Genomic DNA, 24,704 nt, shown 5'->3' on the forward strand with positions numbered 1-24,704 from the left:
AATGACACACACAAAAAATAATTTATTTCAATAAACACTCCCCAATACTTTCCCTTGTTTACCATTTTATAAAAAAAAACAACTTGCAGCTCTTCCGTAGACCAGAGAGCCTGCTGTATTACTAAAAGGATATCTGAAAAAAACAAACAAACAAACCATCAAACACAAAAAAATAAAACAAGACACCTACCCTTGTCAAAGATTTTGTTCAAAAGAAGAAAAAAAAATCCCAGATGATCCAACGTAGTCCAGAGTGAATATGATGAACAAAGTCTATGGAGTATTGTTCTGACACTCCATAGACTTTCCTTATAGGCAATTCCAGGTTACGCTGTGCTGCGTGAAAGCCGTTGCTTCTTAGTGATGACATCAGTAATTTTCCCACTCAGCGTTACTCAGAGTGACCTGTACAGTGGTAATATTATTGATGTCACCGCTCATCATGGTTGCCTGGTAACTCTGGGCTACGCTGATGAGTAGTAGCATTACTAATGTTTCAGCTCTTCAGAGGCGCCATATCTCATGCAGCACAGCATGACCAAGAATTGCCTATAAGCAATATATATGGAATATCAGAACATTGCTCCATAGACTTTGATCTCCGCATATGCTCTTGACTATGTAGTATCAGCTGGGATTTTTTTTTCTTCTGAATAAAGTGGTGAAGGAGGGTAGGTGTCTTGTTTTATTTCTCTGTGTTTAGAGTATATGTTTGTGAGGTTTGTTTCAGATATCCTTTTTTGGAAAGCAGCGGATTCCCTGTACTACAATATAGCTGCATAGTTATTTATATATATATATATATATTTTTTTTATAAAATAGTAAGAGGAAAGGTTGCTAGGATTGTTTATTGACTTTAATTAGTTTTCTGTCTGTGTGTCTTCCTTTTAGATTACTGGGAGAGAAATGGGGATGTCTGATAGACACCACTCCATTACTAAAACCAAGGGTTGAAGCCAGCTGACACTACAAAGTTAACATCAAACCCCACTGCTATTTCCCCGATTGCCACTGCACCTAGGCAATCAGGAAGAGTCAAAGCAAAGCACCAGAATTGGAACATCTAATGTGATATCTCACTTCCAGGATGGCTGCGGGCTGGCAATTTTAGGGTGGGAAGGGCCCAATAACCATAGAGTTTCCAAGCTGGATAATATCATCTCACAGGTGTCGGCTTCACCTTTATTGGTCATCAAAAATGAGGAGAACCCACATAATTTTTTATTTCTTTTAATGATTTATTTATTTGGTGAACACCTATAAAATCTATCTAGCTATCTGTCTGTCTGTCTATCATAGGTTTTGTGAGGTTCAGAGTCCCTCCTTCATAAATTAAACAGTATGCGTCTGACCATGCCACACACCACATGCCCAGATAAGGTAGTAAAATGTTAAAATTATATTTACCAGTGACTACTGGCTGGTGCAGTTTTATTTCCCACTCTACTATGTCATGTATTGTAGTCATAGACAATGGTGATATATAGTGACAGATGGCTTGGCTATTAAGAGGTGGAGGAGGCATTTTTTTTATCTTTTCAATTTTGCCTTAAAAACAAGTCATTATACAGGTAAGAATGCTTACCAACATTTTGTTCTTGTAAAATCTATTTTATCTTCAGCTTTGTATGTTTTATTGTCAGTCTGAAAAAAGTAGTGTAATACTCTGACATCATTATTCCCAGAAGCAACCTGGAATCACAGATGCATTTAGGCATCTTCCCCATGACGTTCCCATTACACTTGAGTGCTGTCTCCATCTATTTCAGCAAATGTCCTGCCTTCCCAGCTCTTCTGATACGGTCTTTTGAAAAAATGCTCCAGTTACCCATTGACTTCAATTATACTCGGTAGTCAGTCAAGCCCGTCTGAGCATCTGACCTGCATGATTCAACTACTGAGAACTCGAGCCTTTTAGTGCTTGCTCATCACTAATCATAATCCATTTTGTCTTCTCTAGCTCCATGTTTTAAATCCACTACATAGAACCTTTATACTACAACTAACCTATGCATTTCCCAAATACTCTTACATTTCTTAGGGACTAAGATATGTCCTAAACCCAAATACATCTCCATGCAGTTTCAATCATAGACAACATGTTGTATAACCATAGCTTGCGATTTGGCACATAGCCTAGCCTTCTTTCTCCAAGGTCAGGGGTGTACAGTACATAAACCTTGCTTACATTCCAGTAGAATCATTATGCTGAGCACTACACAGCTGTCCCATTTCTTAATTCTCCAGGCTCGTTTATCATATCATCTCTAATTTGGCCTTGCACATTAACTCTAGTGGGACCATGTGCGGCCCTCCAAAGAAATGCCACTCCACACCATTACTGACCCACTGCCAAACCAGTCATGCTGGAGGATGTTTTAGGCAGCAGATCGCCCTCCACGACGTCTCCAGACTCTGTCACATCTGTCACATGTGCTCAGTGTGAACCTGCTTTCATTTGTGAAGAGCACACGGCGCCAGTGGCAAATTTGCCAATCCTGGTGTTCTGTGGTAAATGCCAAGCATCCTGCACGGTGTTGGGCAGTGAGCACAACCCCCATCTGTGGACATCGGGTCCTTATGCCATCCTCATGGAGTCGGTTTCTAACTGTTTGTGCAGACACTTGCACATTTGTGGCCAGCTGAACGTCATTTTGCAGGGCTCTGGCAGTGCTCCTCCTGTTCCTCCTTGCACAAAGGTGGAGGTAATGGTCCTGCTGCTGGGTTGTTGCCCTCCTACGGCCCCCTCCACGTCTCCTGGTGTACTGGCCTGTCTCCTGGTAGCACCTCCATCCTCTGGACACTATGCTGACAGACAGAGCAAACCCTCTAGCCACAGCTCGCATTGATGTGCCATCCTGGATGAGCTGCACTACCTGTACCACTTGTGTGGGTTGCAGAGTCTGTCTTGTGCTACCACGAGTGTGAGAGCACAACCAACATTCAAAAGTGAGCAATACATCAGCCAGAAAGCATTGTTACTGAGATGTGGTCTGTGGTCTCCACCTAGAGAAACACTCCTTTATTGAGTGTGTCTTGATAATTGCCAATAATTTCCATCTGATGTCTAGTCCATTTACACAACTGCATGTGAAATTGATTGTCAATCAGTGTTGCTTCCTAAGTGGATGGTTTGATTTCCCAGAAGTTTGTTTAACTTGGAGTTATATTCGGTTGGTTAAGTGTTTGCTTTAATTTTTTGAGCAGTGTATTACTTTCCATCCACTTTATTTGGGTTTGGCAGTTCAACTTTCTAAGCATTCATCCACAAGCATTCAAGCTGGAACTTTCTTACCTAACTTTCTAGTAAGCATTATTCCCTTCATTATCCATTACTTGCACTGAATGGAAAGTGAGTGTCAAAATACAACACTGGCAAAATTTTTAGAAAACATCTACAGTGGAACCTCGCTTAACAAGTAACCCAGTTAATGAGAATTTTGCGTAAAAAGCAAAGCTTTCTGTAAATTTGTAACTCGGTTTACGAGAAAGCTTTGCTGTACGAGCAAAATACTCACCGCACACACTTCCGGTTCCGTACATCCATCGCGATCTAACCCACTCTTGCAGTCTGCACAAACACACACAAGCACGCAGAAACACACATAAACACACATGCACGCACACACATACATATGCTCACCTTACCTTCCATTCCATCGCCGGTCTCATGGTTCTTGTAGTTGCCTGGTACATTGCGACGAGGGAGGAATCCTCGTGGCGAACTACGAGACCCAGGAGGCCGGCGATGGAACGGAAAGTAAGGTGAGCATAATATGTGTACCTTTCATTCCATCGCCGGCCTCTTGGGTCCTGTAGTTCGCCGGTATAGTCTGTGCACCGGCAATCATAGCGACGAAGCAGGAACTTCCTCTGTCACCGCTACTCAAAGGCAGCGCGCTGACCAATCAGAGGCAAGCGTCTCCTGCCTTTGACGTCAGCACTCTTGCAGCGGAAGTTCCTCCCTCGTCGTGATGGTAACCCGATACACAGCCTGTACCGGCGAACTGCAAGTCCCATGAGGCCGGCGATGGAACAGGAGGTAAGATGAGCATAATATGTGCGTACGTGCCTGTGTGTTTGTGTGTGTTTGTGTGTGTTTGTGCATGTGTGGAATGACACGATAGGGGACCAGGATAGGACATTTAACAAGTTGTGGAACAAATTGTCTGCATTGCAATGATTTCCTATGTGAAATCTTGCTTTGCTGAACGAGTAACTTGGTTAACAAGCACACTCCCAGAACAGATTGTTCTCGTTAACCAAGGTTCCACTGTATAAGGAAATGTGCAATATGCATATATGAGTGGCTGCTGATAAGTCTTTGGCATTGTAATCTTTTTTTGTTTCTATGGTAATGAATGTTACATAACAAAGCCTTTTGTGTCTAATATATGTTTTAAAAATGTTGTGTTTGTTGCTTATGCAACAGTGTTCTGCGCACGCAGGAAAACAAAATGGCAGAGTCTAATGCGATATTCACAGCAACTGAGAGCAGAGGAGTGATAAAATTCTTGTTTCTGTAAGGAAAGTCCACGAAGGATATTCATGGTGATATGTTGCAGACATTGGGAGATCAATGCCCTTCATATTCCACAGTTAAGAACTGGGTTGCCAAATTTAAAACGGGCCACTTCAGCACCAATGATGAGGAACATCCTGGAAGACTGAGAGTGGTTGTTGTTTCGGAAATCGTCGACGTTGTGCACAACCTCATACTGGAGAATCGACGAATTTCATCTAAAGCAATAGCAGACATCATGGGGGTTTCCCGTGAACGTGTTTTTGTCATTATCCATGAACATTTGGACATGAGGAAGCTATCTGCAAAATGGGTACCCAAATGTTTGACAACAGATCAGAGAAGCATGGGAGTGAAAACTTCCCGATCCATTTGTCAGCGTTTCGGGACTGATAAGAACATCCTGGATCAACTGGTCACTATGGATAAGACTTGGCTTTATTTGTATGACACTAAAAACAAAGAGCAGTCAAAAGAGTGGATGTACAGTGATTCTACTCGACAAAAAAAGGTCAGGGTGCAAAAATCAGCCACTAAGGTGATGGCATCTGTGTTCTGGCATAAGGAGGGCATGCTGCTAGTGGACTACCTTCAAAAGGGTTCCACCATCAATGCAATGTATTGTATTGAACTTTCGGACCAATTGAAGGCAGCTCTGAAGGCCAAAAGGTGCGGCAAGCTGTCCAAAGGAATCTTTTTCTTGCAAGACAACGCCTTCGCTCACATTGCAAAACTCTCAGAGCTGGGCTTCCAGCTGGTTGATCACCCACCTTATTCACCGGATCTAGCTCCCTCTGACTATCATCTGTTTCCAAACTTGAAGAAACACCTCATGGGTAATAAATTTCACACCATTTCTGATGCCGGATGCCTGGTTTGAGGCACAACCCAAATCCTTCTATTTGCTAGGCTTATAGAACTTGGAATACCGATGTAAGAAGTGTATTGACATCAGTGGAGAGTATGTTTAAAAATCCAACGTTTCATCACCTTATCTCGTTTCTTTCTGGGTAAAGCCAAAGACTTATCAGCAGCCCCTTGTAGAATTGTATGCAATGAATATCATGTATTTATTAAATTACAAACAATCGTTATTACATAGACTAAATTGGAGCTACGCAGACACCTTAAAAAGTGTGGTTGAATTTAAAATAATGCAATTATTTATAATGCTTTGAAAAAGTATTCATACCCCACAAACGTTTTCACATTTCTTCACATTACACTCACAAACTTAAATGTGTTTTATTGGAATTTTATGTAATATACCAACACGAAGTAGCAAGTAAATGATACATGGTTTTTCTAAATATATTAAAAATATAAATCTGAAAATTGTGACATGAATTTATATTCTGCTCCATGTAGTCTGATACCTCTAAATAGAATCTTGAGTCACCAATTGCCTCCAGAAGTCACCTAATCAGTAAATTGAGTCCAATTGTGTGTAATTTATTCTCAGACTAAAAGCAGTTCTGTATTTTCTATTCTGCAGAGTCAAGTCCTGGCTGGAAGAAGTCATAACGGTTTATGCCAGATGAAGAACAAAAGTAAAGATGAATTACTTCAATTGGAGATGTAAATGGTAAGACAATAGATTTACCTTTACACCAGTGATATACCACCAATGGCGGCAGGCCACGCGACTGCTATGGGGCTCGTGTGCTGGGGGGCCTACCGACCCCAGCTCTTGCTTCAGCTGGATGTGCATTTGAGGGCTCGCATCCAGCTGAAATGCATTGCAGGACAGGGACCGGTCTGGTCCCTGCACTTCCATGTACCTGCCAATTAAGAATATTATTATTCAATACTCCCCATGCCCATAATCCCGCCCTCCTCTCTGCACTGAAGCCAATGCCAAGAGTTGGGCGGGATTACGGGTGTAGGGAGCAGTGAATATGCATTTTTTTAATAGCAGCCCACCTGATCACCCAGCAGCTGGATTCCTACAGCTGCTGGGTGATCACTCTCTGCTATTAAAAAGAATGAATATTCACTGCTCTCCACTAGAGATGATCGACTTGTTCGGGAAAGATTCGCCAAACTCAGGTTCGGTACAAGCCTTAAGGCCGCTTTACACAACATCGCTAGGAACTGTCACACTACTTACCTGCCTAGCAACGTCGCTGTGATCGGCGAACCGCCTCCTTTCTAAGGGGGCGGTTCGTTCGGTGTCACAGCAACGTCACTAAGCGGGCGATCAATAGAAGCGGAGGGGCGGAGATGAGCGGGACAAACATCCCACCCACCTCCTTTCCTTCCGCATTGCCGGCGGCCGCAGGTAAGGTGAGGTTCCTCGTTCCTGCGGTGTCACACATAGCGATGTGTGCTGCCACAAGAACGACGAACAACATCGTACCTGCTGCAGCAACGATATTTGGGAATAAAGCAGCATGTCAACGAGCAACGATAAGGTGAGTATTATCGCTCGTTAACGGTCGCTCCTGCGTGTCGCTAACGAGGCTGGATGTGCGTCACGAATTCCGTGACTCCAACGACATCTCTTTAGCGATGTCCTTGCGTGTAAAGCGGCCTTTAGCCTGTTCGAGTTTGCTTCGGGAACACGAGCATTACATAGTCAACGTTCGGTTTATCCACAAAAAACGCGTTTCCAAAAATGCATGTGGAATAACATTTTCTGCTTTTGTATAGGATTGTGGTGCTATCTGATGAATGGGGGATGTGTAAAATCAGTGGAGGGGCGCGAGGACTCGGGAGAAGGCTTTTGACGCACGGTGACATTTTTTTTTCTTAACTTTATTTGCGAATGTTCTAGCAGACAATCAAGGCACAGGAAACATTCTCAAGGTCGAGACAGAAGAGCTTCTATGGTTGCCTTGCTAAGTTACATGTAAGTGTGCATATAAATAGCGGCCATTTTGCGTCAGCTCCATTTTCTTAATGTTCCTCATAAGGGAAGGTGCTGCTGCTAGACAGTGAGATTAGGGGTTTAATGCTAGGCAGATTAGCTAGATAGGCCAGCGATAGTTTACAATAAGGATGAGCACTGTAGGGAAAGGTGTTGTGCCACAAATCGACACATTAAATAAAAAAAATAGGGATTGAAGGTACGTGTAGTGCCTGGTAAACAGTTGGCAGGGAGGCATCCAAATAGGTATTGCTGCCTACTACAAATTACACAGGCCAACACATTATTATGTATTGTTAGTGCAGTATCTACACACTGTATCTTGGCAATTTAAATTGCCTTTAGAAAAATCAAAAAACACCGTTCTGGGTATATTCACATTATTGGCGGTCCTAAAAAGTTGTTAGGGCAGTATCTAAAAAGTGTGTATTGCCACTATTCTGGGTTTGCTCTAAATTATGCACTGAAATAAAAGTCTAGGTATTGGTAGTAGTGCCGGCTAAACATTTACTATTGAACAAGGTAAAACGGTGTTCTTATAACTTTCCAGTGGCTGTTCAAAATTAGGCAAACACTATTGTAGGCAGTGGAACTTTTTTGTGACTTCAAAATATTGGCAACTCAGGCAAAAAAAAAATCAAAAAATTATCTTTTGAGCCACTTGTCTTACAGATGTGGGTGTAGGTTTGAGAAACATCCGTTTGAAAGGGGAAGGGGGAAGGATATATATACCATGAGTGTTATATCCCGACGAGGTGGTCGTGGAAGGGGTAACGGGCGGGGTCTCGGATGTGTATGTGTGGGAAGTTCTGTTAGTCAATGGTCTAGTGAACAAACACCGGCTCAGCCTGTCCCAAGAGAAATGAGAACAACTTACATTACTGGACAGCCTACTACAATAGATTTGTTTGGCAGCAGTACATCAATTCAACTTTGAAATGAGGCTCATCAACATCAGGTAGTAGAATGAGTTTCAAGCGCTGTATCAAATAGCCTCTCCTCCTCTTCCTGCATCTCCATATCAAACACAATTCACTCCTCAGATGTGCCACCCCAATTACACTTGTCTGGGCCCACGTTACAAATCTCCAACTGGCAAACTGACTGTGGGGAACCACAGATCGGGGAGTCTCAAGAGCTTTTCACTAATTCTATCCCATGGGCATGTGATGCCCTGGCCTATCAGGTCGTCACAGGGTATTGTGCAATCTGCCCTTCTGCATGATATCCACCTACTCCTTGGTTACGGGTTCCTGACCTTTGGTGTTGCTAAGAGCAAGCTAATCAAAACCCTAGGAACAATCTGCACCACACCCACCAGACACACCAGTGGACAGCCTGAAGGAAATAGGGCTGGCCATTTGGGGGGTTGGTTAAGGAGAGGTTAGGAGTGTCAGGAGACAGTTAGTGTGTAGTGAGACTCTCGACAGGAGAGGTCAGGAGCTGAGCTCCGTGAGCTACTATGTGGCAGACGTTGGTCTGGGCCTGGTAGGAGCTGGACCCCGGTCGCAGGGGATCGTGACAAGGGGCACGGACTCTCGAGGAGAACAGCCGGCGGCCTTGTGCCATCACCGGGCAGGGGCCAGGGCACAACAGGGTACATGGACCCTAGGCCAGGAAGTAGCTTCAGGCGTCCTGGTAATTAACCCGACGAGGATGGAGCCTTCAAGATCCGTTCTCCACCCGCTCCAAAATTGGGGTACTAGCGCAATGAGGGGGATAGGACTTTCCCATTGCATAGTCCAGAAAATCCCAAGCGTGAACACTGAGAGCAAGCTCACTCCGTTAGCCATATGGGTGAGCGGGACCTGTTTTAGTTTCAAGCTGAAAGGGACCAAAACACAGAAAGAGGTGCCAAGGTCAAGGTCACAGGCTAATAAGCAACACCAACAGGCACGGACCCAGGCGTGCTCCCTCCCTGCTGCGGTGAATTCAAGAACTTTGGTTTACCACGGTTGTCAGCATCAGCGTTATTGGACTGAGTGAGTACATGATTAACCCCTACCGGCCCGACGGCACCTTACCGACACCAACACCGAGTCCCGGGGCATTCCCCCTACCTGTGGAGGGGTCAAACACCTGGCTGCCCACACCACCCACCGGGTACTCCCTGCAGCGGTGGTACTTCACCCTTACCACACACCATGGGGGCATCACAAACTGTCCATACAACCCCCCTGTAAATAACCCCCTTCATTCAAGTGGTCGCACGACCCCACGGGTCCGGAGACCCCTCGAGCCACTGCGGATCCAGATCCGAGAAAGGTCGGCTGCTGACTCGGGGGCAGCACAGGCATCTTCACAGGTCCGCTCCAAAGATTCCGTGACTGAAGAGGAGGAAAGCATCTGCACCGCTGCTCAAAATAATTGTGAGTTGGATCCTCGCCTGGACAAAGTACTGTCCCAGTAGGATCCCGACCCTTGTCAACTGAGAACCCCCGAGGGTGGAGGTGATGATGATGAGAGTCAGATACCTGAGGCGCATGCGTACTGTGCTGTGATGTCAGATCAGGAGGAGGAGGGAGACAACATAGGGAATGATGATGAAGTTGGAGATCCCACTTATTCTGAACCCACAGGTTCGCTGCTGAGTAGCTCAGCAGATGACGAGGGGGAGGAGGAAGCCGAAGATGTTACAGTGATGATTCCCACACAAACATGTAGTGATGCAACTATGAGAAGCACTGCATCTTCAGTAAAACTATGGCTGTGGTCAGCAGCGGTTGCAAGTGTGCAGTTTGCAGGAAGGTTTGCCTAGCCTGGGCCATTTTTTAAAACTGCAAATGATGACCCAACTTCCATTATCTGCCAGTGTTGAAAATAATGACTGAGTAGAGACAGAAATTGTAATAATTTGACTACTACATGCATGACCAGGCACATGTGCAACCAACATGCATTACTGTGGGAATCTCACTGTGATAAAATGCAGACTATGGGGTCTACCCAACCACCAGCTGCAATATCAACATCATCTCCTGCTTCTTCCTCCTCCAGTGTCACCATCAAAAGTATTAGAACACAGGTCTCCAACCTCAGTAACTTCCCTTTGTGAGATAGTGGGACCATGGATATGTGACGGACGGTACGTATCTCCCAGAATGCGTAAAGAAACATATTAGAGCCCTACATAATGGTCAGTCCAGTAACCTCCAGGCCGGGTTATGCAGGTGGCTCATGGCCACAGTTCTTGTTTAAAAGCTCTTTGTAAAGGCCTGGGTGGGGCAGAGTTGTTTTTGTAAGCTGCAGAGCAGGAAGCTGTTGAGAGTTCAGACCTGTGTGGAACTATAACACAGGTCTCTGCCTCTTTGTCGTCCTGGGGGACTCCCACCCCGCTACATTATGGTGGAGAGTGCGTGCAAGGAGCATTGAGGCATACCCCACCTCTGCATCACGGGAAGCAGGCCTGACTACCAGCTGAAGTCTGTGACGGCTCTGCATGTCCATAATTTGGCCGGCTACGCTACAGTATAAACCGGCTGATAACATGGAGGAGCTTCTGCAGCAGTTGGTAACAATTCAGCAAAAGCAACAGGAGCAATTGGGTCTGTTCCAGCAGCAGCATCAGGAATCCCAGTGGCAGCATCAGGAATCCCGGCAGTAGCATCAGGAGACCCAGCGACAACAACAAGAGGCGAATGCATTACTACGGCAGCAGATTGCGGCCCTGCGTGAGACACCGGCAGCAACTGACTCCAACCGACGGGTGCCCCGGGACAGGGTCCGATCTGCCCTGTGGAAACTAAGCCTGGAGGATGACGTGGAGGTTTTCCTTACGGTTTTTGAGCGCACAGCGGAGCAGGAAAAACTGCCGGCAGGCCAGTGGGCGGAAGTGGTGGCTCCGTTTCTGATAGGGGACCCCCAGAAAGCCTACTTCGACCTCAGCCGGGAGGATGCCCTGGACTACAAGAAATTGAAAGGTGAGATCCTTTCACGTCTGGGGGTCAATACCTACGTGAGGGCTCAGCGAGTGTTTTCATGGGCCTATGTGGAGACCTGTCCAGCCAGGTCTCAGGCATATGACTTACTACAACTGGTTAAAAAGTGGTTACAGGCGGAGGTGTTGTCTCCGGCCCAGATGGTGGAAAGGGTAGTGGTCGACCGGTTGGTGCGGACTCTGCCAGATGCTATTCAACGTTGGGTGGGGCAAGGAGACCCGGGTAACCTGGACCAGGTGGTGAGTTTAGTTGAGCGATATACCGCCACACAGGACTTTATACGAGATTCTGCCCCAGTGCGTCAGGCCCGGCGGCCCCAGGACCCTGGCCGAGAGACACGTACGGCGCTGGTGAACAACAAAAACCAAGCCCATATCGATGGGGCAACCCACCCTGAGAGTGGCAAAAGACTAGTTCCCCCAAGAATAGTAACAAAAACTGGTGGGGCCACCGCTATGAAGTGCTGGAGATGTCAAGGGCCCGGCCATATCGCCGCTTATTGCCGTTTGATTACGGAGCCCATGGATTGTGGGTACACACGCCGAATGTCTATGTATGCTAATACAGTGTATGCTGCACGCCCTATTCTTGAACCTCCTCTCTGTCATGTGTATGTTAATGAAAATCGTGCAGAGGCCCTTTTGGACTCTGGCAGTATAGTGACCCTCGTTCATGGGGCGCTGATTGCGGGGTGGGAGTCCACGGAGAGGGAGGTTGAGATTGTGTGTATACATGGGGAGCTCCGCAAATATCCAACAGCCAAAAGTATGCCTCTCCACTCCGTGTGGAGACGTGACCCATGTGGTAGGAGTGGTGAAGACTCTACCATATGGGGTAGTGATGGGAAGGGATTTTCCGTTGTTTTGGTACCTGTGGGAGAGAAATAATACTTTTTCCCAGGCAAAAATGAATCTGGGTGCGGAACCCGATGATCCTGAGTCGGGGATACCTGCGGTAGAGATCGCCGACCTTGGGACAGGGGGAGAACCTGGGGTCCACTAGAGGTGTTGGCAGGAGAAAGTGAAGAGACTGTAGCGATCCCGGAGCTGGAAACGTCCGTGGAGGCCTTCGGGACGGCACAGCTAAGGGATCCTACCCTCTCCCAGGCGTGGGGGAATGTAAAAGAGGTGAATGGGGTGGCCCAACAATCAGGGGCAGAATTTGTCTTTCCCCGTATGGTGGTTTATAATGATTTACTCTACCAAATAGACAAAAGCAGGGAAGAGATAGTAGAACAACTGGTCGTGCCACAATCCCATCGTCAGGCCGTGCTTAACATGGCTCACACCCACCCACTCGGGGGACACTTAGGGGTTACCAAGAAACAAGAGCGTATTTTACAGAGGTTCTTTTGGCTGGGAGTGTACGCAGATGTACGGAAATTCTGTGAATCCTGCCTGGACTGCCAGCTGACCTCGCCCATTGCAAATTTCCGGAGTCCATTGGTGCCTCTTCCAATTATAGAGGAACCTTTTGAATGGATTGCAATGGATCTGGTAGGGCCCCTGGTAAAATCGGCACGCGGTCACCAACACATTTTGGTGGTTGTGGATTACGCCACACGCTATCCAGAGGCCATTCTGCTGCGCCATACCTCTGCGAAGCTTATTGCTCGGGAGTTATTTGCCATGTTTTGTCGTCTTGGGTTACCAAAGGAGATCCTTACTGACCAGGGGACCCCGTTTATGTCCAAGGTGACAAAATAATTATGTAAACTGTTGAAAATAAAGCACCTGCGCACATCGGTGTATCATCAGCAAACCGATTGGCTGGTCGAGCGGTGCAACAAAACCCTGAAGTCCATGATAAAAAAAGTGGTTGCCAAGGACGGGAGGGACTGGGACATGCTGTTGCCCTATCTTATGTTTGCGCTCCGAGAGGTGCCGCAGGCATCTACGGGTTTTTCACCATTCGAGTTGCTTTATGGCAGACACCCTAGGGGCTTGCTGGACGTAGCCAAGGAAACATGGGAACAGGAGCCCACCCCATATAAAAGTGTGATTGAACATGTGGCTCTAATGCAGGACCGCATCGCAGCTGTTTTGCCTATTGTAAAAGAACATTTAACAAGGGCACAAGGGGCACAAAGGCGCACTTATAACACACGAGCCAGAATCAGATCTTTTAATGTAGGGGATCGGGTCTTGGTTTTGGTGCCCACTGCCGAGAGTAAACTGTTGGCCAAATGGCAGGGGCCGTATGAGGTTCGGGAAAAGGTGGGGGAGGTGAACTACCGAATATACCAGCCGGGGAGGAGGAAGCCGGAACAATTGTATCATGTTAACTTGCTTAAAGCCTGGAAAGACCGTGACTGTATGGTGACGGGAGTAACACCGGTGGGGCCCTGTGGGGAACCTGTAGTGCCACCCATCCTGGGAACCGAAGGGGGGGTACACTTAGGCGACACCCTCACTAAACCGCAGCGTCGTGAAGTTCGGAAGTTAGTACAGCAGAACTCAGATGTGTTTTCCGAGTTATCCGGCCGTACTTCGGTTATCCAACATGACGTTGTCACCGAGCCTCGGGTAAAGGTGCGTATGAAACCGTACCGGGTGCCCGAGGCCCGGAGACAAGCCATTGCAGCAGAGGTGAAACTGATGCTTACCCTAGGGGTGATCGAGGAATCAAAGAGTGATTGGGCTAGTCCCATTGTGCTGATTCCAAAACCCGACGGGTCGCTACGTTTCTGCAATGAGTTCCGGAGATTGAATGAGGTTTCCAAGTTTGACCTTTACCCTATGCCCCGGGTGGACGAACTTATTGAGCGGTTGGGAAAGGCTCAATATTTCACGACGCTTGACCTTACCAAAGGCTATTGACAGGTGCCGCTGACAGAGTCAGCCAAGGAAAAAACGGCCTTTATTACACCAGAGGGGCTCTATCACTATGTTGTCTTGCCTTTCGGTTTACATGGAGCCCCGGCTACTTTCCAAAGACTGATGGACATAGTGTTGGAACCCCATCAGAAGTACGCATCCGCCTATCTAGATGACATCATCATCTTCAGTACCTATTGGCAGGCCCAGTTGTCCCAGGTCCAGGCCGTCGTTATCTCCCTGCGGGCGGCAGGATTGACCGCAAACCCAAAAAAATGTGCAATCGGTCAGGAGGAAGCCCGCTATTTAGGGTACATGATTGGCCGCGGGGTGATCAAGCCTCAAGTAAATAAAATAGAGGCCATCATAAAGTGGCCCAGACCAGTGTCCACTAAACAGGTGAGAGCGTTCCTCGGCATTGTGGATATTACCGGCGGTTTATACCAGACTTTGCCGGGAGAACAGCGGCTTTGACTGAGCTGTTGAAGGGTAAGAAGGCGGCTATGTTACGCTGGACCCCTCAGGCTGAGGAAGTGTTTCAGTCCATGAAGACGGCCTTGTGTGGTCCACCGGTCCTCATTAGCCCTGATTTCGGTAACACCTTCCTGGTGCAAACAGATGCCTCCGAGGTGGGTCTGGGGGCCGTACTCTCGCAAGAGGTGAGCGGAACTGAGCATCCGGTTACCTATTTGAGCCGGAAACTTACTCCGGCAGAAAAGAATTATAGCGTAGTGGAGAAGGAGTGCTTGGCTATTAAATGGGCCCTGGAGTCCCTGCGCTATTATTTGCTCGGGCGACAGTTTCGGTTGGTAACGGACCACGCGCCCCTCGTCTGGATGAGAAATGCGAAGGAACGGAATGCCCGGGTCACCCACTGGTTCCTGTCCCTTCAGAATTTCAGTTTTACGGTAGAACATCGGGCCGGTTAGTCCCAGGGCAATGCCGATGCCCTGTCTCGGGCGGCCTGTTTGGGAGCATCCGTTCATCCCCTCGGGTTTGAACGGAGGGGGAAGGTATGTGAGATAGTGGGGCCATGGATATGTGACGGACGGTACGTATCTCCCAGAATGCGTACAGAAACATATTAGAGCCCTCCATAATGGTCAGTCCAGTAACCTCCAGGCCAGGTTATGCAGGTGGCTCATGGCCACAGTTCTCGTTTAAAAGCTCTTTGTAAAGGCCTGGGTGGGGCAGAGTTGTTTTTGTAAGCTGCAGAGCAGGAAGCTGTTGAGAGTTCAGACCTGTGTGGAATTATAACACAGGTCTGTGGACCCCCGGGAAGAGCAGAACGGGGTATCGTAAGACCGTCTCCGACGGCAAGGTGTGCCTGTGTGACGGGGACCCGTATGGACGGTGCACAACCCGGCTGTGTTCCGGATGACTTTACCTGTACAGCGAGGACAATAAAGCTGTTTGGATCGGACTGTTTTGGGTCTCTGCCTCTTTGTCGTCGTGGGGGACCCCCAACCCGCTACACCTTGTATAACCGCTACATTCCAGGTGAGTAAGGAACCGTCAGGTGTTACGGAAGTGACTATGTCTGGTGTATCGGATCCATGTGAGACATCGAGCACACCACATGGTACCAGTCCAGCATTTCGTCTACCGTTACACCTCCATAACAGTCCACTGGTCATTCATGCACACCTTGATCCACAGCAGCCAGCCCTCAGTCATGCAGTTTTGGTCACATAAAACACCATTTCCTCTCGCACATAAGAAAGCAAAGTGCTTGAACTTCACCATATCGAAACTGTTGGCCACCGAAATACAGTCTTTCTAACTGGTAGATACAGATAGTTTTCGAAACCTCATGGCCATTGCAGTCCTGTAGTACCAGTTGCCCAGTCGCCATTACTTCTCTAATAAAGCTGTGCCTGTGCTACACCATCAATTTATAGCCAAGACTACCTTTTCCTTAAAAAAACTCTGTGTCTCCTAGGGTGCATTTCACCACTGACATCTGGACGAGCAAGCATGGTTAGGAGCACTACATCTCGCTGACTGGATATTGGGTTACTCTGGTGGCTGTGGGGGCAGGCGAGGAAGGGACTGCTTTCCAAACATTGAAATCCCCAAGGCGTGAGGGCCAAAATTCTGGATCTACCGCTTCCTCTTCTGCTTCCTCCACCTCCTCTAGGGCCACCACTTGAACCATCACCCTCTCCTTTTATGTAACACGCATTCTAAGAGTGCAGAGAGGATCTCCCCCACCACCTACAGCTCAGCTAGGACTCAACGCAATCAGGCAGTGCTAAAATTAATCTGCATTTAGAATGCAGTCACACAGCTGCAGAGTTGTGGACCGTTATCCGGGTCGAGTTTGATCAATGGTTGTCTCCACTGAACCTGGAGCTAAGGAAGGTCAAGTGTGATTAGGCTGCAAACCTAGGGGCAGCACTATGGCTGTGCAACACTACATCTGGGTGACATCACATATACACTGCATGGATCAACCTGGTTGTACAGCAATTTCTACTGCAGTATTATGTCCTGGATGCGCTGCTGAAGAAGGCATGGTCGCTGTTTGCTCAGTTTTTCAAATTGAAATGCCGGACCACAGCCTGTGTGTTGCATGGACCATACCTCCCTGCTGTTTTAATGCCCCATGGGGAGGGGGACAATTTATGGTACTGTACTGCTGTGTCCCTGGAAGGATTTTTAATGTCGAGACTCTAAAATGGGTGTGAAACTTATGTCTATAGGCCACTTTACACACAGCGACATCGCTAGCAATGTCACTGGTGAAAGCACCCGCCCCCGTCGGTTGTCCGTCACTGGCAAATTGCTGACGTGGCGCACAATGTGACGCCCTGGCAAAACCAGGGCATCACAGATGACTGTGCCCCCACCAAGGGTACAGGAATCTCCTCCTCCTTGAGATTCAACATAACACCTTCCCACAAAGGGTTACATCAAAGCCGACCTGAAACCCTAGTCACCCCCCCATGGCAAGAGGGACACACCAGTGGGCGGGACCAGGCGGTTGGAGAACGTCCACCTAGGGGTCCTGAGGTGCGAGGGGAGGGATCAAGGCAGAGCTGAGCTGGACAGGGAAAGTGACAGTCGTGTTGTGCAGAGCAGCCACTGAAGCGTGGTCAGGGGTCGGAGCCCCTGGACTCCAGCAGCACCTGCAAAAGGCTGGGTGGCGGATGGCAGAGCAGGGCCACAGGAGACGTGAGGACGGCTCGGCGGATCCGGGGTGGACCGGGGCGGGGTTGGGGCCTGCCGGTGCCGACACCGGAGACCCGACCGGAGGCCGTGCGCAGGGGGAGGTGCTCGGACCCTGAAGCCAGGACCGGAACCAGCGGCCTAGCTAATCAACCAATTGAGGGCAGAATTATAGGTCCTGTCCCAACCAAAGTCCCGAAAGCAGACAACCACCCACAGAGAGGGATAGGGCAACCACCAAAAGCCCGCTAGATCCCAAGGGCCAGCGTCTGCGGGCACAGCTCCTCAGCTACACAATACACCAGGAGTGAATTTCTCCCGTTCCACACGGGTTAAATCAAGACAAGAGAAACACACAAAGCAGGAGGAACGGCCCCTGCCCTGTCAGCCCGGGTGTGGGACCAGCACACCCCTCCAGAAGGCTCCCGGCATTCGGCTTTGGTTTACAAAAGGACTCTGTGTGTTTACTGACCCTTCACATGAGCACAGCCTCATCCAGCACCATGACTACCAACTGTAAGTGTTCTACTTCCTGCCTCCTAAAGACTGCTCCCTGCAACCTCTCACATGACCATGGGACCCGGGACTACACCTCCCCTACCCGTGGAGGGGATCCCACCTTGCTACTTTGCTCCATCAGCCCCGGGCACCCCCATATCTAGGCAGTGGCGGTGCCACCATCCATCACCGCAACCCACAGGTGGCGTCACAGACAATCAACCCTGTAAATATCCCCTTTTCACTTGTGGGCGGCAGACCGCTGCTCGAGCCTGGGTTCGGTTCCCACTCGAGCCACAGTAAAGCCCCAGATCCGAGAATCCCCAACTAGCCCCTTAGCTACTGTCTGGCCCCCTCCCGCAACATACAACATTGCTAGTCCCCGTCACACGTACTTACCTGCCTAGCGACGTCGCTGTAGCCGGCGAACCGCCTCCTTTCTAAGGGGGCGGTTTGTGCGGCGTCACAGCGACGTCACACGGCAGCTGTCCAATAGAAGCGGAGGGGCGGAGAGCAGCCAAAGGTAAGACACGCCCACCTCGTTGCCGGAGGACGCAGGTACGGTGTTTTTCGTCGTTCCTGTGGTGTCACACATAGCGATGTGTGCTGCCGCAGGAACGACAAACAACCTGCGTCCGGCAACAGCAACGATATTTGGCATTAGAACGACGTGTCAACGATCAACGATTAGGTTAGTAATTTTGATTACGGTCGTTTCACACGCAACGACGTTGCTAATGAGGCCGGATGTGCGTCATGAATTCCGTGACCCCAACAACATCTCGTTAGCGATGTCGTTGCGTGTAAAGCCCCCTTTTTGGGTTATTTCCAGGCTTCTGTGACCAAATGGCCTAGACCGGTCACTGTAGCATGTCTTCCTTTTGCTAATTCTAATGCCGGACCACAGGCAACACTGTGTGTTGCAGGGACCATCTTTCCCTGCTCTTTTAACGCCCTATGGGGAGTGGGGCAATTGATTCTACTGTATTGCTGTGTACCTGGAAGGATTTTTAATGTCTAGACTCTAGAATGGAATATATCAAAATTCGGCACTCAAATTGAAATAAATTGATTTCTTTATTTATCAATATTTGTCAAGCAATATTGTGTTATCAAAAAAACGTTTTCGGTCACACGACCTTCATCAAGTTTTATAACACTACAAAAAAAGAAAGAAAGAAATGTAATAATAAACATAATAATAAACAAATCATATAGCATGAATATCATTGACATGCATTATACATAAATTGAAAGACGTGTCCTCAATTAATACAAAGAGGATCTCATTGTCAAAAAATGTCAAATATACATCATGTATAAATGGAACTACAGAACAAACAGGATATCAGAAAAATATATTGTCACTGGACTATGGAGCATGGATCTATGTTCAGAGAACATTGAAAACTGTCTCCTATAAAAAAGGGGAACAATAATTAAGTAAGAAAGCAAGTAAATAAATGTGATCAAGACTGGAACAACCAGATTAAATTTCAATAATGTCTGGATTAGGAGCATAATATAGCTATTGAACTTACCAAAGTTAGTAGAATAATGTGAATAAATGTTATCAGTTTAGAGATAAGAAGCTGCCTCTCCGGGTCCGTAATGCATATGACCTGCCTGTGGGATGCCTGAGTTTAAATAGACCGCTTAATAGGATGATCAGCATGTGATTATGGTATAACGTAACGTCACTTCCGATGTTATAAACGGAAGTGACGATCCTGCATGGCAATACGTAAGCCGGCTTGGTTGGCAAGCTCACGCCTGCGCACAAGTAATCAGTTCTCGCTCGAGTAAACTGAACGTAACGTCACTTCCGGTATTGTAAACGGAAGTGACGATCCTGAATGGCATCACGTAAACAGGCTTGGTTGGCAAGCTCGCGCCTGCGCAGAAGTAATCAGCGCCCGCTCAGGGAAATTAGGAGAGTAATACACGCTTAGTAGTGTAACAAAGAAAAGGAGAGCGGCGCTATTAGTGCTTAAAGTGCTACATAGGACCCGTTTAATTTAGGGGTTTTAATGCTTCTATCACATAAAGGGATAGGATGAAGGAAGGGAATAATGGGAACAGGTAAGGAGGGAAAAGGGAAATAGGTGTTCTATAACAGTGCACACTATTAAAAGTAATCATGAATTAGAAGTGAAACAAAATGAAAGAAAAAGGGGAAAGGGGAAAACATAAATGCAAGAGGGAAATTTAAAAATAAATAAAAAAGAATAAGTTAAATAGACTAAATAAAAATAAAGTAAAAATAGTTAGAAAAAATAGATTAGAAAAACTAAATAAAAATTAATAATAAAAGTATAAAAAATAAATAAAAAAATTAAAAAAATATAATAATAAAAAATAAAAGTGAATATACCAAAGTGAGGGATATTAAGGAAAAACGGGGAGGGAAAGAGGTAATAAGGAATACCTATATGGTTCAGCCATCTTCTATGCTGGATCAGTTTTTCTGCTAGAAAGAAAAGATAAAGAACACTAATGAATGGCAAAAATCAAGATTAAAAAAAGGATTAAAAAAGATATTTTACATGAAGCTTGAGGTGTCAAAGTCTCGGTTAAGACCCCTTGGCTCTAAAGTTTGGAGTGTAAAAATCCAATAAGCTTCCCTTTGTTTCAAGGTTTTGATCCTGTCACCCCCTCTTCTATGTGGTAGAATTTGTTCTAAGATTTGGAATCGCAATTGGCTAACCCTGTGACCTTGTTTGTGAAAATGAAACGGAAGTGGTAACGTCAGTTTCTCACACCTAATAGTGGACTTATGTTGTGAAATACGATCCTTAACTTGTTGTGTTGTTTCTCCTACATATAAAAGTCCGCATGGACATTTTATGACGTAAACTGCAAACGAGGTTTCACAGGTGAAAAAGCCTCTTATAGGATAACCCCGGCCAGTATGGGGATGTAAAACCTTATCTCCCTTTTGTACATTACTGCATTGTGGGCAGCTCAAGCAGGGGAATGTTCCTCGTCTTGGAGTAAGTAAATGAGTCTGTACTGGACCGGTTAATTTTGAACCCAAATCAGCCCTGACCAACTTATTACCCAGATTAGAGGGGCGCCTAAAACATGGAAGGAAAGATGTTTTAAATTCCTCCACCTCTGGATAGCCTTTATGTAAAATATTCCAATGGCTTCTAATGAATTTATGTATCTTGTAAGAAAACGGATGATATGTATGTACAAATGCTAGACGATTTCTTCTAGTTTTATCGAGTAATGATGTTTGAGTGGTTATATCACTGTTCAATATCCCCCTGGGATAGCCTCTTGCTAAGAATTTGGATTCCATTTCTTGCAATCTACTATTTTTTGTATCAAGTTGGCTAACAATCCTATGTACTCTTAAAAATTGTGACTTAGGAATGGAATTCCTGGTTGCTTTGGGATGACAGCTATCGTATAAAAGTAAATTGTTCCTATCTGTAGGCTTTACAAATAAATCAGTTTGTAAGTAACCTCTGCTATCCTTGATGATAGTTGTGTCTAAATAGCTTATCTGATGTGAATGGTATTGTATAACAAATTGAAGTTCTGGCCATATACCATTGATGTACTGATGAAAATCCATGAGAGAGTCCAATGAGCCCCCCCATATGCAAAATATGTCGTCAATATATCTTTTCCAACACACACAGTGCTCTCAAAACCCTTGATGTATATATATGAATTTCTCTTCAAAAAATGACATATACGCATTAGCATAGGGGGGTGCTGCATTGGACCCCATCGCGGTACCTTGTTTTTGAATATAATAAGTGTCCTGAAACAGAAAGAAATTTTCGGTCAAAACAATATCTAAGAAATCCAAACAACATTCACATACATCGACAGGAAAGTTATTTTTTAACAATAGATCATGTATTGCTGTCTTGCCTCTACTATGAGTGATAGAGGTATACAGGCTTGTCACGTCCCAAGTGACTAATAGAGCATTAGAAGGAATATTGCCCAAATTTTTAAGTATTTGCAAAAAAATGGTTGGTATCTAGGAGAAAGGACTGTGTAGTTTTAATTAATGGAGTTAATAATCTCTCAAGAACCATCGCCAGAGGTGACAAAATAGAATCCGTGCCCGCCACAATCGGTCTCCCAGGGGGATTAACTAACGTCTTGTGAATTTTGGGTAACACATAGAAAACTGGGACAATAGGGTTTTGCTTTTGTAAGAAATCAAAAGTTTTTTTGTCAATGATACCCTTCTGTAGATAGTGGTTGGTAACGGTTCTAATTCTGTCACGTATTCTGGCTGTTGGATTGTGAGATAGGGCCCCATAAACCTCTTTAACACCTAATTGTCTATCTATCTCCTGTAGATAAGTATGCCGATCCATAACGACCAGTGCCCCACCTTTATCCGCCTGTTTGATAATAACATCTTTATCTTCCATTAGTGATGTTAAAGCTAACTGATCCTTGGCAGAAAAATTGGAGGGACAATGTAATGTTTTACTGGATAATTCTCTAAAGAACGAACGATGCTACATCCTTCTCCAGTAGGCCTATAAAGGTCTCTACTGGAGGGTTATTCTTAGGGGGCATAAAAGTACTCTTAGTTTTGAGTCCTAGATCCTTAATATTAATGGGAGTCCTTATTGTGGGAGGTTCTAATGGTCGTAAACCAGTAATGGGGGTTGATGAAAAGTGTGCCTTGATACGTAGATTACGATAAAACCTTTGTAAATCCATTTGTAACTGAAAACAATTGAATTTATATGATGGACAAAAAGAGAGACCCTTTTGGAGAAGATTAACCTGGTCATGGGATAAATTTTTTGAGGAAATATTAACTACGATTGATTCCGACGTACCTGAGATCTGGTTACAATTGTGGATCTGGTTGAGTCGGCGGCATTGTCCCCCCCGCCTTGGTTGCCTTTTTGGCCTCTTCGATTTCTCTGACCTAAAAAATGAGTAGGTCTCGGTCGTCGGATATGGGAAAATTCTGTATCCGAAGCTGAGTTGTCGCTTGAGGAATACTGGTAACGTCTTGGAAACATACGAAAAGATGTATCGCGCCATCTGTATACTCGATTATTCTTATAGTCCTCGGTGTCCCGTAAGAATTTATCGCGTTTTATCCTCTGATTCTCAGTCTTATGTACTTGTAAATCCCGTGTAGTCTGATCTTTGATCTTCGCAAAATCTTCAGTAGAAGATGTCGAGATCAACTGATGTTCTATTGAGTTAATCTCCTCTCTCTTAGAGACCTACTCATTTTTTAGGTCAGAGAAATCGAAGAGGCCAAAAAGGCAACCAAGGCGGGGGGGACAATGCCGCCGACTCAACCAGATCCACAATTGTAACCAGATCTCAGGTACGTCGGAATCAATCGTAGTTAATATTTCCTCAAAAAATTTATCCCATGACCAGGTTAATCTTCTCCAAAAGGGTCTCTCTTTTTGTCCATCATATAAATTCAATTGTTTTCAGTTACAAATGGATTTACAAAGGTTTTATCGTAATCTACGTATCAAGGCACACTTTTCATCAACCCCCATTACTGGTTTACGACCATTAGAACCTCCCACAATAAGGACTCCCATTAATATTAAGGATCTAGGACTCAAAACTAAGAGTACTTTTATGCCCCCTAAGAATAACCCTCCAGTAGAGACCTTTATAGGCCTACTGGAGAAGGATGTAGCATCGTTCTTTAGAGAATTATCCAGTAAAACATTACATTGTCCCTCCAATTTTTCTGCCAAGGATCAGTTAGCTTTAACATCACTAATGGAAGATAAAGATGTTATTATCAAACAGGCGGATAAAGGTGGGGCACTGGTCGTTATGGATCGGCATACTTATCTACAGGAGATAGATAGACAATTAGGTGTTAAAGAGGTTTATGGGGCCCTATCTCACAATCCAACAGCCAGAATACGTGACAGAATTAGAACCGTTACCAACCACTATCTACAGAAGGGTATCATTGACAAAAAAACTTTTGATTTCTTACAAAAGCAAAACCCTATTGTCCCAGTTTTCTATGTGTTACCCAAAATTCACAAGACGTTAGTTAATCCCCCTGGGAGACCGATTGTGGCGGGCACGGATTCTATTTTGTCACCTCTGGCGATGGTTCTTGAGAGATTATTAACTCCATTAATTAAAACTACACAGTCCTTTCTCCTAGATACCAACCATTTTTTGCAAATACTTAAAAATTTGGGCAATATTCCTTCTAATGCTCTATTAGTCACTTGGGACGTGACAAGCCTGTATACCTCTATCACTCATAGTAGAGGCAAGACAGCAATACATGATCTATTGTTAAAAAATAACTTTCCTGTCGATGTATGTGAATGTTGTTTGGATTTCTTAGATATTGTTTTGACCGAAAATTTCTTTCTGTTTCAGGACACTTATTATATTCAAAAACAAGGTACCGCGATGGGGTCCAATGCAGCACCCCCCTATGCTAATGCGTATATGTCATTTTTTGAAGAGAAATTCATATATATACATCAAGGGTTTCGAGAGCACTGTGTGTGTTGGAAAAGATATATTGACGACATATTTTGCATATGGGGGGGCTCATTGGACTCTCTCATGGATTTTCATCAGTACATCAATGGTATATGGCCAGAACTTCAATTTGTTATACAATACCATTCACATCAGATAAGCTATTTAGACACAACTATCATCAAGGATAGCAGAGGTTACTTACAAACTGATTTATTTGTAAAGCCTACAGATAGGAACAATTTACTTTTATACGATAGCTGTCATCCCAAAGCAACCAGGAATTCCATTCCTAAGTCACAATTTTTAAGAGTACATAGGATTGTTAGCCAACTTGATACAAAAAATAGTAGATTGCAAGAAATGGAATCCAAATTCTTAGCAAGAGGCTATCCCAGGGGGATAT

General features: G+C 45.7%; 1 protein-coding gene across 2 annotated transcripts in view; it reads right to left on the reverse strand.

The window, feature by feature from the left end:
* Positions 1-24,704, reverse strand: part of LOC142296905 (alpha-1,4-N-acetylglucosaminyltransferase-like) — a 263,521-nt gene that overhangs the window by 202,810 nt on the left and 36,007 nt on the right. The window lies entirely within an intron of this gene.

Source organism: Anomaloglossus baeobatrachus, chromosome 3, assembly GCF_048569485.1.
Source record: "Anomaloglossus baeobatrachus isolate aAnoBae1 chromosome 3, aAnoBae1.hap1, whole genome shotgun sequence".
Taxonomy (NCBI): domain Eukaryota; kingdom Metazoa; phylum Chordata; class Amphibia; order Anura; family Aromobatidae; genus Anomaloglossus; species Anomaloglossus baeobatrachus.